The sequence below is a fragment of the Emys orbicularis genome, chromosome 3 (assembly GCF_028017835.1).
Source record: "Emys orbicularis isolate rEmyOrb1 chromosome 3, rEmyOrb1.hap1, whole genome shotgun sequence".
Classification (NCBI taxonomy): Eukaryota; Metazoa; Chordata; order Testudines; family Emydidae; genus Emys; species Emys orbicularis.
Window position 1 is genome coordinate 158,554,277 of NC_088685.1, and position 14,699 is coordinate 158,568,975.

At 43.7% G+C, this 14,699-nt stretch overlaps 1 protein-coding gene across 6 annotated transcripts in view; it reads right to left on the reverse strand.

Moving 5' to 3' along the window:
- Nucleotides 1–11,664: 11,664 nt before the first annotated feature.
- LOC135876744 (centromere protein F-like) overlaps nt 11,665–14,699 on the reverse strand; it is a 171,635-nt gene continuing 168,600 nt past the window's right edge. For all 6 annotated transcript variants that reach the window (XM_065402078.1, XM_065402075.1, XM_065402077.1 and 3 more), the window contains one exon: nt 11,665–11,729. The gene's annotated coding sequence lies outside the window, so the exon portion shown is untranslated. The remainder of the gene's footprint in view (nt 11,730–14,699) is intronic.

The following is a 14,699-nucleotide window of genomic DNA, read 5'->3' on the forward strand; positions in this document are numbered from 1 at the left end:
TTATTGAGGTTTTTTTCAAGACACTGGTTTCCAGTGCTGAGAGAGTCATGTGGGTTTGGGATTTCTTTTTTGTGTGGTTGTGTACATGGGGTACTTCCCCCGATTGTTTACAGAAGTGAGGTAGCACGCTAATCACCCTGCTCTGGGCATCGCTCAACTAAGTAGGGGTACTGAGACAAATGCTGATTGTTGGAATAGCTTGCTAGATGGCCCCAGGTGCCTGAAAGGGTGTCTGTCTACACCTTTCCGAAGAGAATTAGTACCACTTGGGGCTTTTTACTCAGTAAAGCGGGAGCCATTTTGAACATGGGAAGGGATTTCTCCTTGATGCCTCTGTAATCCCCTGATGGTGCAGCTACATAAGGAATGGAATTCTTATGTGCCTCTGTTCTGGGCACACACTGTCTAAAGTGCTCTTTAATCCTTCAACGCTGAGCAAGCCTATGGAGAGGGGGAGGAGACTCCAAACTCCTTTCCCTGGTAAAGCCTGGGTCCTTGACCTGATAAACGGACAGGGACAATTCCCACTCCATTGTGACCTCAAATTTGGGCCCCCTTCCCTGGTTGAAAGAGGATCCCAGGTTGAAAAGCAGAGATGAACAATTTACATTACCCTGCCACCTGAGACAGGGCTTCACAGAAGTAACACGTGTCTCTGCACACCCAGATATACTCCAGGGTGGGAGGGGGCAGTGAGTCTGATACAGAGCACTCCAGGAGACCCGCATATAGGAGAAAACCCCAGCAAACACATCCTAAGAGTGGGAAGGCAAGAGAAAAGATTTAAAGCCTGATGTTTATACGACCTGCTCATTAATTATACATATTACTTCCTTACAAAGGGGACAATTCCGTTTGTCTTTTTGGGACCCAGAGCATATGGAGTTTCCAAGTGTTATTCCTGAGCAGACTATGTGGGGTTCTCATCTCCTTGAGAATCCTCATGCTCCTGATCAAGCCTTCTCACAATGGAGTCAGGGCTTCAAATGGGTGTGTTTACGTGCGCATGCAGGGCACTAGTGCGCTGGTCCAACAAAGCCCCATCCCCTCACACAGCAAGGGTTGGTGGCTTGTAGCAGCAAGACATAGGTTACCCTCTAAGACCCCTAAAAAGCTGCCCACTGAACTACTTGGACTTAGCTTGATCTTGCAGGGCTTTTCTACCACTGCACTAGTGGTCAAAGGGAGTTACTGAGAAGTGCTGGGTTTGCGGATCCAGAGAACTTACTTGAGAAGAGAGAAAGAGGTGCAAGAAGTTGAAATGAAACCAATATTGCAGAAAAATGAACAAAAATTAATGATAAAACAAAGTTGTTGGGAGAAACTGAACCGCCAACTTGTTCTGCTGGTGGACACAATTTCTGGTGGCCTGAGGTGAAGGATGGAGCTTAGTCCTGGAGCCTTCAGCAACAACACTGGTCCACCTCCCAGTTCTACAGGTGAGAGGAATCACCTCTTTGTTCCGAATGAGGAGAAAAGCTGGGCCACAGAACAGACAAAACGTGCACATTTTATCATGTTTTCAGGTGTCCCGCTAAAGACCTCCTGTATCTTTGATAGCCAGAAGTTTATAAGATAACAGATTTAATGAGATTTCCATGCTACTAATGGAGAAGTTATAGCAAATGTTATATTAGAATAGAGACTAGATATTAAAAAGGACACAAATAAATATTTTGGCTCTTAAAAGCTTAAGTATAAAATGCCTTATTAAACTATATGAAAAACTTATGTTTGTTTCTAGTAAGTCTACTTTTTCTTCTTCTAAAGCCTTGTTCAGATTCTTAAGGGTTCCATTTTCAAGTTGTAGCTCCTGGACTGAATCCTGGAGCAATTTATTGTCGCTTTTTAAATGCTGAAGCTCGGCTTGTAGTGCTTCCAATTCTAGTTTCTGAGACAAACTCTTATCTATAGTAATAAAAAAAATTAAGTGGTTAATTTGTGAAAGCAAACTATGTCAAATATGCAATATTAGCTTTTATGGGTAACACTATAAAATGGCAATATTGACAATTTTCAATTTTTCACCTAGCAATAAATTTTCTTAGTATTTCAGAATATAATTACGTATGTGTTCTAAAACTGCCTTTATTCCCAAACCATGAAATTGTATAGCTGAGACAATTTTAGCATTGCCAGAATTCAGTTTTGCTGAAAGAACATACTGCTAGTCAAACCGCTCTATGCTTCACAATTGTAACTCTGTTTCTTCAGCCCATCTTCACTGAGGTCTGATGGCTTGTACTCTGAAACTCATGGTTGACAGGTAACAGTATCAATGGCTAGATAAAGAATTTTGGTGCCCTATTTGTCCATTTTCCTATCTTCAAAATCCAGAATATATAAAAATGATCAAGGTGTTTGATGGACTGATGTATGGAGTAAAATTAAGAGACACAGACAATACAAGAGATTTCCGGTATTGCAAAGAGAATTCTATTGAATAACACCAACTTACCATATAAAACAAGACTACGCATTCCCTTCCTACAGGACAAGGAAAATTCAATGTCTCCAAGACCCAGAACTTGGTGAAAAAGAGGGGCACAGAGAGGGGAAGGGAAATGATCGCAATCAACAGTTATTTGAAATATGTCAACACATAGGATGGAGAAGGATTATTTAGGGTGGTGATTCAAAGGGGAGTGTAGCGGGGCGGTTGCCCGCTCTAGCCCTGAAGGGGTTGGAACAACCCTGCAGAGGGCTGTGGCTGGGGAAAGCAGCAAGCCTGGGTTGATTGGGGAGGCAACTACAGCTGGGCCACGCCCCCATCAGGCCACAGCTGGCCCTTATAAAAGGGCTGTGAGCCAAACACTCAGTCAATCTTCCTCTAGCTCTGAAGGGAGAGGGACCTAGCTGCTGGGGAAGCTAAGGGTACTGGAGTGAAGCAGGGCTAGGGAAAGGCCAGAGGAGCTGGGGAGCTCCAGGCTGGCAACTCCCCAGGCTGCAGGGCCTTGTCCAAGGCCCAGAGAGGTACTGAGTTGTAGGGAAAGGCAGCAGGTCCAAAGTCCCCTGCCAATGATGAGTGGCCATTACAGACTGCAGTCGGCCCCAGTGAAACAGGGCTAGATGGTGACTGGCAGTAGCCACTGAGGCAAGGTGGAGGATAGGGGGTGGGGATTCCCCTGGGTGGGAATCCCCAGATAGTGGGTTACTGCTGGGGGCAGGACCCTGACAGGGGAGGACACCAGGGTCCGGGAGGGACACGGGGGCTAATGTCGAGCAGGATGGTGACCATCAGAGGGTGCTCTGGCTAGAAATGAGCTAAGTCCCTGGATGACCAGAAGGAGGCGCCGCAGGGGTGAGTCCCACACCGTTACAAGGGGGAAAAGGTATAACTAGAGAGGATAATCAGAGACTTCTTAGAGAGGAAGAACCGTCCGGGGGTTAAGGGTGACAGCCTAGGACTCTGGGCACCCACATTCAGTTATGTTTCAATTAGGACAAGTTATTGTTGGTTGCAGTGAAGAGCTACAGCACAAACATCTTCTGACTTATTTTTTTGTTCCCTCCAGAAAACTGAGATAATGCTCCCATTTGACACCTTAAGAACCACAGATAAAAGATAGCGAAAGCAAGAAAATGGACTTCGAAGGCATTACATTTTATTAGCTAGCCGAAAGTGCTGCCACTTGCCAAGAATAAGATCAAAACGCAAAGCAGTTATTTGGATGGCCTCGTGGATTGGAGAGTGCAGAAATACTGATTAAAATGGGAGCAGGACTAGGTCCATAAATTTAATTTTGAAATCTCATTAAGTGAGGTTAGACTTCTACAGCGATAAGTGGGAGCAGTCTCCTTCTTTACAATGGCTATTTAGCAGAATGACCTGTTCTCTTAAACCTCAGTCTGCAAAATGCATTTTCCCAACCAGATAGACAAATGTAGGGAAAAGTCAAATTAGGGCTCGGCGGGTAACATTTCATCACGTTTTAGCTTGATGGAGTCCATATACAAGCTAAAGGATAATAGTTTGAGGTATATTGGTTTGCTTGGGATTTTAAAACACAGGAGCACATTGTAGTATTTAATTTGCTGACCATATAGTTTTGTTTGGGACGTATTTATTCCTCATTTTAAATCGCTTTAAAACCATATAATTTTATGAGTTAGTATATTTGTATAAAGAAGTTCCATCTCAGTTTGGAAAGAGAATTGCGTGTATTAGCTGAAAGTTAATTTAACTATATCACACAGTGGGAACTTTTTATTTCTTGGGGATGCTTCAAATCACCATTTATAATAAAGTTTACAGATCCCCCACACTGAAGTAATACTTTGTAACGGGATTTAAATAGGTAGAAATGTGTCACTCACTTTTCATCTCTTCAGAATTCTTCTGGGTCTCCTTCAGAAGGTGTTGGGTTATTTTTAGTGCTTCTTCCAGCTGATGGATTTTTTCTGATTTTTCATCAGACTGGCGGCACAGGTGGTTTTTTTCCTTCTTCATTTCCTACAACAAAACATTAGTTACAAAACAGTCAATTAAGTCAATAAACTGAGAGTAGTGTGATGTGGCATACTACCCCTCTGAGTCCCATGAAGACTCTGGAAAGTTGGGCCTTGGTTTCTAAACACTTACATGACTTAGGAACACAAACTGCACTCTTGGCAATCCTCAGAGGGCAGACAATCCTTTTGGGACATCTCCCAGCTGGCACAGATCACAGCAGTACTTAGCTGGCTCAGGATATGGAACCAGGGAGCTGCAACCAGTTCTCTGTTGCCTGCCCATAGCAGATCTTGACACAGGATAGAATCCAGCCCACAAAAACGGAGTCAGTGAAGTTAAGTGACTTGCCCAAAGCCACAGAGGGGAGTCAATTTCACTGCCAGGATCAGAACACAGGAGAAGTTTCCAGTTCCAGCTCCTGTTCTCAGACCACCCATCTCTGTGTGGATGATTCAAATATATGAAGTTGCTCTTGTTAGCAAGATAGCATTAGATGCAAAGTATTATTACTCAGTAATACCTGGGGGTTCGGGATAGAAAATTTTCTAAGCATCTTTTTTCCAAATAAGTTAAGAAAAGTTAAAATACCCCATACATCTATGTCCTACCTGGGAACTTAAAATAAAAGTTATTTCTAAGAAACCCAAACTCCTGCATTGCTGGGTAACAGATGGCATGGCACTGGTGGGACTCTCTTGGAAGCAAGCCATCATTTATTCATCTACTTACTACTAGCAGATGGGCACCAGTGCACAGAAGCCAAATTCAAGAAAAGGGAGGGTCTGGATGGAAAACAACTTAAATCCTTGCTGGCACAGCACGTCTGTATTTTCAGCTATTTAAACAAGTCACCCAAAGAACATGAATAAAACCGTTGCTGCTTCTAGTTATTTTCCTTTTGTTTCACAACCTCCTAGTCCAAAATATCCAACTGTTATACCGAAACACACACACACACACACTCTATCATCAATCATTCTAAAATACACAGTTGTCAAGAGACAAAATTTTTAGACAATGCTGATGGATGACAAATGTCTCAAAGCTGCATGAATTCTGAGCTTCCTGTGTTCAAAATACCAATGAAATTCAAGGACTTTAAATGGCTGAAAGGCCCGCCCCTCTTGCTGTGACTCAGCACAAGTGGCTCTGATTAAGAAGCATTCAACAAAAATCTGGAACCAACAACCTAACATAGCTGCAAAAAAATCCCATGCTCTGATGCTGGACTTTCACAAAACCATTTACAAGACATGCATTCTCCCACCTTAACGTACATCCCATCCCATCCTTTGCAATTACAATTTGGCCTCAATCACATAGGCCATCATTAACTCTTGCTTGAATAATCAAAATCCAATGTATTTAGACTCAAATGCATCTGCCCTGAAAAATCTGCAACAGTTACAGAACACAGCAGCACACCCCCTCGGTAATACAGGTTCACTTGAGTACATCAGTCCTATGTTTCACTCACTCCGCTGATTCCCCAACAGAACACTCAATCAAATCTCAGTCTTTATTTTCGAAGTTATAAAGACCATGGGCCCAAAATACCATCTTACTCTCTCCGACTTCAGTAGCTGTGTTCCTCAGGAACAACTGTCTACACATCAGAAGTAAAACTAGCATATGCAGGAGACAGGGCTTTTTCAGGAGCTGGCCCAATACTATGAAATTCACTCCTGCAAAAACTTAGAATGACAACTAACATCACCATTTTTCATATTTATACTCCCACCACCCCACCCCCCACACACACCCTTTACCCTCTGGGACAATGGCTTTCAACCTCTTTTCCATTTGCGGACCCTAGAAAATTTCAAATGGAGGCGCAGACCTCTTTGGAAATCTTAGACATAGTCTGTGGATCCCCACAGACCACGGGTTGAAAACCACTGTTCCGTTGTAACGACAACCTTTCGAGGACCCCTTAGACAGTCTGCAAACTCCCAGGGGTCTGTGGACCAGAGGTTGAAAACCACTGCTCTGGGGGATATGGGAGAAATAGAAACCTCAAATAACAGATGCTAGTCACCTTAATTATTCTTAACTCTGGAAAGCATTCAGATACAACAGCAATTGGCACAATATAAGAACTTAAAAAAAAAAACTCTGATGTTGCTTCTATGACTATTCTGACTTCTCTTCCCTTTCATTTTCCTTCTAATTCCAAATTAAAAGGAAAATCTTTTAATCTACAATCAAGGTTTTTTTAAAATCAAAATTTACAGCCAAATCCTTTTAGTGTAAATTGGAATAACTTTATTGATTTCAATGGAGCTATGCTGATATATTCCAGGTCAGGATCTGGCTTCATAGTTAGAATTTTGATGATAATGCTAGTCTATAGTGCTTGAAAAAGTAAAAATGTACAAATCATTTTGGGGATTTTCTCTTGCTTTAAATTGATTGTGTGACCAAAAAAGTACCCATTCCTCCACGAAATCTTGGAATTAGGCAAAACACACTTATACTTAGGAAGCAGCTAATGATTCTAGAATTTCCAAATGAACTCAAACAGATATTTAATATATTTTATTTTTAGGACTAAACAAAGAGTCTTTTGAACCATACGACATAATTAGATTAGACAAATAATTCCATATGAACTGTAACCCTATCTGTAGTATGCTGGTGCAAAATAATTTTTTTAAACCCTGACCATACAACCAATTTTGTGCCTGGGGTCAGTCCACATGGAATCAATTGCAAAAACTACAAGATCAGGGCCTTATTTTGTATCACATCTATAGGTCTTGTGACAGGGTCGGGCCAGAGGGCTACAGGAGAGTGATCCTATTGGGATCCAGGAAGTGGGCGGGCCAAAGCCGGCCAAAGCCCGCCCACTGCTAAAAGATCCCCCCAGCCTTAGCGGGGGATCCACAAGACCTGGAAACCAAGTGATTTTGGGGGACAACTAATGAAATAACAGGGACAGGAGTGCGGTCAAAGGGTCCGAAGGGAACCTGAATGGGACACTGAGCAGAGAACCCCGGACAGCGCCCACTGCTCCTCGAAGGCGTCAAGGGAGTCAGTGGATGCCGCCCAGAGGAACTCTGCCCGGATGCATGAATGGACGGAGGATCAGAAAGAGGCCCCACAGTCACAGGAGACTCCATTGGCCAACCTCCTCTCCCTGGTTTTATAGATGGCCATTTTAGCCAGGGCCAGGAGGAGGTTGACCAGGAGGTCCCATGACTTTGTGGGGCCACGGATAGAGAGTGCATAAATAAGGAGGTGAGGGGAAAAGTGCAGCCAGAAACGCAACAGGATATCTGTGAAGACCCGGAATAGGGGCTGCAGCCTGGCGTACTCCAGGTAAACGTGCGCCAGGGTCTCCCTCACGCCGCAGAAGAGGCAGGTGTCCCGGGACAGGGGTGAACCGCGCCAAGTACATGCCCGTGCTCACGGCCCCATGAAGGAGCTGCCAACTGACATCCCCGGCAGGCCTTGGGAGCAGGGTGGAGTATAGGCTGGCCCACCGGGGCTCCTCACCCTCTAGAAGTGGCAGGAGGTCCCGCCACTTTGTGTCGGTGTGTGACGCGAGAGTGAGGAAGTGCAGGGTGTGGAGCACGAGCGTGTATAGATGTTTCCTTGGCACAGTCTGGAAACGAACCGGCTTCAAGTCGTGTAGCCGGCTTACGGTGAAAGGGCGGGGAGGCCGGTTGGGTCCACAGGGCAGGGGCCCGCTACAGGAGAGTGAGAGAAGGCAGATATATTAGCCCCAGATTAAGCAGGTCCCTTTTCCCTGGGGCAGTTCCAGAAAAATCAGGAATTTTCTGGAACCAATTAAGGCAGGCAGGCTAATTAGGACACCTGGAGCCAATTAAGAAGCTGCTAGAATCAATTAAGATAGGCAGGCTAATCAGGGCACCTGGTTTAAAAAGGACCTCACTTCAGTCAGTGAAGGGTGCGCAAGGAGCTGAGAGTGAGAGGGTGTGCTGCTGGAAGACTGAGGAGTACAAACGCTATCTGGCATCAGGAGGAAGGTCCTGTAGTGAGGATAAAGAAGGTGTTGGGAGGAGGCTATGGGAAAGTAGCCCAGGGAGTTGTAGCTGTCACACAGGTGTTACATGAAACACTGTAGACAGCTGCGATCCACAGGGCCCTGGGCTGAAACCCAGAGTAGAGGGCAGGCCCAGGTTCCCCCCCTCCCCCTCCCCCCTATTGGATATAAGAGGAGTCAGGGTGACCAGACAGCAAGTGTGAAAAATCGGGACAGGGGGTGGGGGGTAATAGGAGCCTATATAAGAAAAAGACCCAAAAATCGGGACTGTCCCTATAAAATCGGGACATCTGGTCACCCTAAGAGGAGTTGACTTGGACTGTGAGTCCCACCAGAGGGGAAGGTCCCTGGCCTGTCCCCCTGACCCAAGGTGGGTCAGCAGAGACTGCGGGGATTGTTCTCCTTCCTTTTCCCCATGCTGGCCAGTGATGAGGTTAGCTGAATGAACGGCAGGTTTGAGCCACAAAAGTGTCCAAACTGAGGGCAGCCGTGAATCTCTGAGGTGAGCAAATCCGCCAATAAGCGCAGGGCCCACCAAGGCAGAGGAGGAACATTGTCACAGTCTTAAGATGGTCCAAAAAAGGACAGCCAGATTAAGACAGTATCGAAACACAACTTCTGGTGGAAATACACTATTCTCCAACACACAGCTTGCAGAGTTCTCCTGTGAGTCAGTAAGGCCTAAATGGCACCAGTTCTTACTGATTTCCAGTTTAAATTATTAATTATTCCAGTTGCCCCTCTGATTTCTTTACCTCAAAGTTTCTCCTGAGCTCATTTGCCTTTGACTGGCTTGCCAGTAAAGCCCGTGATGCTCTGCACAGCTTCTGTGTCAGCTCATTGGAGTTGTTTTCCAAATCGTGTTTCTCGGCTATTGCCTATGAGGAAAACACATCACATTTTATTTGTAGTCATATTTAATCTATTTGAAAAAATTAAAAATTCCTGATGTCCCTTTAAATGATGAGCTCCAAAGATACGTTATAAAACAAAGCAAAAAGAATAAGCTATGTTCTGCTTCCTCTTACAGAAAGAGAACTTTGGAGTAACTGTTGACTTCTGCGTTGTATAACTAAGAGCAGAATTTGGCCCTAATCCTTGAAACTCAGCATGATGGCTTTAAAAAAGTACAATTAAAAATAGCCCAGATATCTGAAAAATCCATCCTCCTTTCACTGTCCAGTCCCGGGTTCTAGATTCTGTATCATACCAAAACCAGTACATGTTAAGGTAACACAAATCTTTAACTCAAGACTGGGCAAGGATATGAAAAATGTTTTCAGGCACATTTTCAAGTATATAGTTGTAATGTATAAATATATTCATAATTTAAGCAATATTTATAGTACAGTCTGTTAATCATTGGGAATCCTAACCAGAGCTTTCTTTTAAGTTCAATCATAAGGGCAGCAGATTTAACACTTGCTCTCAATTTTTTTTAACGTAACATATTTTGTCAAAGCAAGCACCTATTAGGTTTAGAAGATGCTTCCCCATTCCCACTCAGTCCTCAACTGCTCATTTGAGAGGTAACATTTAGGTGTTGGACTGATGATCAGCTATCACCAAATATGCCATTGAACAGCCGACAAACAGAAAGGATCAATACCAAACTAGACTCAATTCTATACAATCCAAATATCAAGAGATTGACAAATTACTCTACCTTTTCCACTTACTATATATTCAAGGAATAGGTTACATGTTCTTAAAAACCAGTATTGGTACACCTTAATTCCCCGTATTTATGGACCAACAAAGACATTCAGCTTGCACCTCTGTCTCCAGAACTACATTCTTCGGGGGTAAAGGAAATTAGTGTAATGCTATGCTCAATCTTAAATTTATCACCTGACTTTATATCACTATCTAAACCAGGAAGTTAACAAGACCATAACTGTAACACCACCAAATTCTAACTGGTTTTCAACCTTTTTAATCTGTTTTATATCTGTCATAAGAGCTCTATAGTACTCCAAATTAAAAAGGAAGTAAATTTATTACCAACATCAAGAGAGAAAAAAATGAGAATGAAATAATTTAGTTCCATTCTAGAAAGGAGTACGTCCAAGTTTCAGTATGAATCGAGTGTTTCAAGAGTAAACATGGAAAGAAGAGTATGTGTAGTGGTTAGTACTTTCTCCTCTGTAGAAAATGTTTGATTAATGTGCTCACACAGCTAGGATGACACATAGCTATGCCGGACAGCTATCGTGGACAAATTTAGAACCTCTGTATTAAGTCAGTGTAGACCATGTGTATCAAAAATAAAAAAGCAGTTTTCTATTAGAGAGTGTGGGTAGAAAAGAATCAGTGCTCAAATCCGAACAAGGCTAAAGGGAACGGTTCCAGGGCATTATCCCCAAACTGCCTTTGGGCCCATCTGCTACCTCAGTTTACCTTCAATCTTGCATCAAACCAGCTATCACATGTGGCGATTTTACAGTAGTGCTCTCTTCCAGTTTGGTTTATTATCATAACACAACACTCAAACATACCCTGACCAGCCTCAATTATTCCTTTCCATTTCTAATGCCTCAAGTTTTTCCAGGTCTTTATCAGAACATGCCCATCCCTGCAGTCCAGCCCCTCTCCTAGCTGGGATTTCTGCATCCTGCAGGTCCATCAATGGAGGCTTATCCCTGCACAGTTTCCAGTTCCTTGTAAATCTCTTCCCCCAAAAGTCTTCTGCCTTAGAGTTCTGGAAAATTGTCACCTGTCCTCTTCACAGGCTCTCTGCCTGGGAACTAAGGAGAGAGAGAGTGTCTCTCTGAACTTTTGGGGCGTGGGGGGGGGGGGGTGTCTCTCTCTTGAATGACTACAGGCTACCATGCATCTAAACCAGCAGGCCTGGTTTAGATGCATGCTTCTGTCACATGACCCTTGTATTCATTCCCATCATACAGGGAGATGGGCTAAACCTGAGAAAAAGTGCAGCTGTGCCCCAGTCTTTTAATGGACCAGCTCACCCTGTGACAGGAACATATCGCAGCTTGCTCTGACCTGGGATGTATTTAGTTGCACTTAAATATTAGTCATGTCTAGAGCTTTAAACACAAAAAAGAGGACAGTTAAAATTTTACATAAAATAAAAACTCAGCATCACCACTTCCATTTGAATAGTTCAGATATTAAAAATCCTACGTTGTCAAATTCTGCCCGTAGACCACGGTACTCATGCTTGGCTTGCTGCAATTCCTGGTTCAGTATGATCTCCTTGGCCTGCTGAGCCACTGTCTCTAAGGCACGGAGCTGACGTAATACTTCCTAGAAATGTAGAAGATGGGGGAGGGGGAGGGAGGAGGGGAGAGAAACACACTCCTGTTACATGTTTCTAGTCAAGTTACTATAACTATTAACACTGGAAAACATGGGGGAGGGACTGTAAATAGTCTCTGTAAATAGTTACTAATTACACTAAAGCCCTCTCTTACAGAAGCAAAAAGAGTTTAAAAACCATTTTTAAGTAAAGCATAAATTCTGTTATGGCCACTAATGGCCATGACTCAGTTTGGCCAATCAGAGTAGCCTACTGAATCTGTTACACCAATACAGGTGGATCAAAAAAATACTAGCAAATAATGGAATGAAGCTTATATATCAATTCAAAAGTAGATCTCCATAACAACATTGAGCATTACAACTAAGCAACCAGACTAATCCCCAATAATCATGATCCTTTGGGGGAAAAAATTCCCTTCTTTGCTATGATTACATGTTTAACTTACTGCTGTAAAAATGTTTTTTGTGAGGAAACTGCCTTAGTTTTTTTCATTTTGACTTACCATAAGACTGAGTAGCAACAGAAGCTTGGTAGAGGGGCATTCACTCCTCCCGCCTCAGTTCTGGGGGAGCAGAACTTCACTAATGCACACTTCCTAAGATCCTTAGGAATCTAGCCCATCTCCTGCAATCTTTAGGAGATGCAAAGTAGATATCCATCCAGGTATAATTAGTTTTTGAGGCTTCTTCCCAGCCCCACGGTCCTTATGGTTGGGGCTCTACATGAATTTGAGAGGGGATTTATGTGGGGGAATAGGGCTATGAGGGGCACAGGACTTTTAGTAGAGGGTGTTGAGGTTGGTAAGGAAAAGAGAGAGCTAAGTGGGGGAGCAGAAAGTGGAGGAAGATAGGGAAGGGAAAGCACTAGTGGCGTCTCCTGGCAACAAACCTCTCTGCCAAACTTCTCTTGGCAGCAGTTGCAGGACTCCCCTCTAACAAATCACAGCAGGTTTGTCAGATGGAGAAGGTAGTGAAGTGCTAGTGCTTCCCCTCTGCTTTCTCCTAAGCACCCTCCTATCCTCCAGCAAGACACCTGCTCCATCCCATGTCCTCAAGTACCCCCACAGCCTGTTCCCACTCTCATTGCCAGCCAGAGACCCATCCTATGAAGTCCCCAACCCTTTTGGATCCCAGTGATCCATTTCCCCAAATCTTTATGTCTCCCCCACTTACCCCCAGCCTCTCTGCCCTCATACCCTTTCCAAAGGCCCACTCCTACCCTGGGCTGGCCTGCCAGGAGCAGAAGAATGCAGGTGGGGAGGGTCACACTCAGGAATAAGTGGGCCAATTACTAGCAAAATGTTCACACTTTTTTTCTGATTTTTTTTTATCATCTAACAATAATTTGGGGGGGAACAAATTGGTAGCCTGCCTGCCCAGCCTACCTTGAAGGAATACAGATTCACTTCCTCTTACCAAGTTATAACCACCAGACTACTATTATCAACAGGTAGGGAACATGGCTTTAGTCAATTTAATTCGTGGTAGGCCAATAAATTGTTTCAGTAACAAATGCAGATCCATCCAGCTGCCAAACTAAAAGAAAAGAAAAAATCCAAATAAAAGTAGCAAGGGAGAGTGTGACAAAGGAGAAAAAAATGAAAGCGGGAAGGTCAGAGTGGAGATACTGAAAATATTTTCCCACTAACTTACCCTCAATTTGAATACGAGCTACTAAAATTTGCCCCTTAGTAGCAAAATCAGAATATCATGTTACAAACAAGTTATTTTCCTTACACTAACTGGTTTCTTTTGAGATGTTTTGGCTACATGGATCCTGCTCTAGGTGTGCATGTGCCCCATGTGCATGAGATTGAGTTCTTTTGGGTTGACAGTGCACAGTGTAGCATCAGCAGGTATCTTAATATGCACGCACACACACATGCACCCCCCTCACACACACATAACACCTGCGGGCAAAGCAGGCCCAGCCACTTCTCAGTTTCTTTGCCAATACAGAATCCCAAAACTAATGGATTTCACAAGAGTAGAGGAAGAGGACTGGTCATGGGGTCCATGTGGGCAGAACAGCCAGAAGAACCAGAATTACTGTAAGGTAAGTAATTGGAGTTTTGTCTCCCAGTATCTGTTAACATGGATCTCACTTTAGGTGACTAGCAGTTATCTCCCTATGGAGGGGGATGTCAAGAGTCTAATTTACATAAAGACTGCAGGACTGCCCTAACAAACTGGGCATCAGATCTAGTAGTTGCAACTAGGGAGTAGTGCTGAATAAAAGTATGCAATGAGCTCCAACTGGCTCCCTAGCAAATTTCTGACATAGGAACCTTCCTCAAGCATGCCCATGTCACTTGGGGCCTAGTATAGTTTGCTTTAATATGAGAAGGTGGATCTAATTTATTTAGTTCACAGAAGATCTTTATGCAGTCAAATATCCATTTCAAAAGTCTCTGGGTTGAAATAATGAGCCCTCTAGACCTATCCCAAATATTACAAAAAAAGTTCTAGGCCAGTTATGGAAAGGCTTTGTTCTATGGAGGTGGTAGAAAAGTGCCCTAAAGACACCACTCATATGAAGTTTTGCCTCTCCAGGAGTCAAATGAGGTTTGGGGGGGAACACTGAGGGTGTATGCACTGATGCAAACAAAAGCCTGAGACCACTCTGAATAAGAACCTAGGGCAAGATCAAAGAACAGTCATCTTGTCTTTGTGAAATATAGTAAAAGAGGTCCTGCCATTAACGCCTAAATCTAGCTTATCCTTTGAGCGGAGATAACAGCCACCAAAAATCCTGTCTTGATAGAGAGGTGATAAAGGCTCTAACAAGGACAGGGGGGAGATCATTAGGTCCAGGAATACAATACTTTGGTCCCAGGAAGGTCCCTCACTTGGGGAAGTGTAGTTGCTGTAGCCAACTACACTTGAGCACCACAATCTCCAGCCCCAAGTTGGAGGCCACTCTTTCAAGCAGCTCCTGGTGGGCACGGAAATCGT